Raw genomic sequence first — 2351 nt, 5'->3', positions numbered from 1 at the left:
TTTCATTTTTAGCTTTCACTGTTAGCTTTCATGGTTAGCTTTCACTGTTAGCTTTCACATTAGCATTCATTGTTAGCTTTCATGATTATTTTCCCAGTTAGCTTTCACTGTTAGCTTTCATTGTTAGCTTTCATGATTATTTTCCCAGTTAGCTTTCATTGTTAGCTTTCACTGTTAGCTTTCATGGTTAGCTTTCACTGTTAGCTTTCACATTAGCATTCATTGTTAGCTTTCATGATTATTTTCCCAGTTAGCTTTCATGGTTAAGTTTTAAATTGAATAATGAGATGTGTCTGCATTAATGAACAGGAATTATTTTACATTTCTGTATATTTCTGACACAGACAAAGGGATGGATGCCTTTTCAAATCAAATCAAGTTTTTTTTAACAGTCTGCTGTCAGTGCTATAATCACTTAAGAAAACTAAAAAAATTCCAGACATGAAGACAATCAAGATAAGGTATAAACAATGGAAGAGAAGTCGGATGCTTTATGAAAACATAAAATATTACAGTAGCAAAATAGAAGCAGCTGAAATGATGGTGTCAGATTTAAACACACTCAGGGTTTCAGCTGTTTTGCAGTTTTCAGAAAGTTTGTTTTAGATTTGTGGTGCATAGAAGTTGAATGCTGTTTCTCCATGATTGATTCTGGTTTCTCCAGAATCTGGTTCTGCAGAGCAGAAACTGACCTGGAAGTAAAAAACAAAATCTCAGTTTTCAATTGGGACTCTTCAGAACCAGCCAGACGGTCCAGATTCTGGATTCTGGATAATCTGGACTGTTTTAGGGTTAAATGGCTTCAACTCTTTGGTAATAATACCAATAAATATCAATAATGATAAATGACTGCCAGTCAGTGAGATAATTAAAAACCAGTTAGAAAATGTTGATGCAGCAACAGGTGAAGGGATGAGTTCTGGTCCAGAGTTCTGGTCCAGTTCATTGCAGCCAAATCTAGAACTGATGAAGCTGCTTTTTGAGTTTTGCAGCTGATGAAATGTGGCTTTACTTTCTTCTCTGACTGAAAGGAACCCAGGATTTGTATCCAGTCCAGCTTCTAAACCCAGGAATCAGTTCATGTCAGTTTGGACCAGAACCCCACAGCAGGCCGGACTGGTTCTTGTTTCTGGGTTAGAACATGTGGGGATGTGAATGTGCTTCATTGTGAGGAGTCACATGTCGTCCTGTCAGCTGATCTGTGTGTTGTGAGGATGGCGGTTCGGACTGAGCGCGCTCATTACAGCCAGTACTCTCTCTCTCTGTTGCTGTGATTGGAGAACATTAGCTCGGCTGCTCCCTCCATTACTGCCAATCTGCTGCTTCCTGCAGCTCATTAGTTGCCATCTGCAAACATGGCGCTGATTCTCTGAAGAGTGACATGCTGATGACATCACAGCTGCACTCAGCACTGACGAGGCGAGACGCGGGAGCTGCAGGCGGCGCAGGTTTAATCAGCCGCTGATTATGGAAACCAGCTTAATGCACATGTTTACTTTGTTCCCTTCCTGTCGGAAGTGGCTGGACTGTTGTCATAGTAACAGGAAGAGGTCAACAGGCCAAAAGTCAAAAACCTGATAAAAAATAAATAATANTTCTGACACTGCCATCTTCAACGACCCCTGAACTCACGTCTCTTTTTTACCTCCCAGTGATCCAGATTGCAGACTTTCCCCAGAACTTGATTGTTGATCACTATTTTGTGTTTACAATAACTTATTTAACTGTTTTCTGTTCTCCGCCTGGTATTGTGCATGTGGGTTAAGAAATTAGACTCCATTATGACATACAGGTAAAATCAGTTGTTTTTTTTTTGTTTTACGGTGGAATTTCGGCAACCCCAGCTGCCGGCGTTTTACCGTAAAATCTACATTTTATTTTTTACAGTGCACACCACTTACAGGACCGCTGTTAACGCTATAAAATGAACGCTCTCTGTCGTGGTGTCACCATGGAGGGATGTCTTTATTTAAATGGTTCATTTTTCAGAGGGTATCGTGATTTTAGTAATTACATGTTTATAAGAGCGATTTTCTGTTGTCCTTCCATGGAAGCGGGCAGCTTTCAAACGGAAATAAAACACTTTTTAATATAAGTTGCTGCTTTGACATGATCACAGAACTGCCAAAACATGTGTACAAAAATCCTCAATAAAACATAAAATATTTGAAAATCAGAGAGCAGACAAAGTGAATCACAGCAACGTCATCAGCCGGTGAGACGCTGAACTGATGCGGCGAAGCTACTAGTAGCAGGAGCTACAAGCTACAAACACTGAATAGAAGAAGAAGAAGAAGAAGAGCTGCCATGCATATTGTTGCAGCCAAGCATGGATTAATGTTACACAACAC

Source organism: Poecilia formosa, unplaced genomic scaffold (assembly GCF_000485575.1).
Source record: "Poecilia formosa unplaced genomic scaffold, Poecilia_formosa-5.1.2 Scaffold518, whole genome shotgun sequence".
Classification (NCBI taxonomy): Eukaryota; Metazoa; Chordata; class Actinopteri; order Cyprinodontiformes; family Poeciliidae; genus Poecilia; species Poecilia formosa.
Note: the sequence above shows the minus strand (reverse complement) of the source record.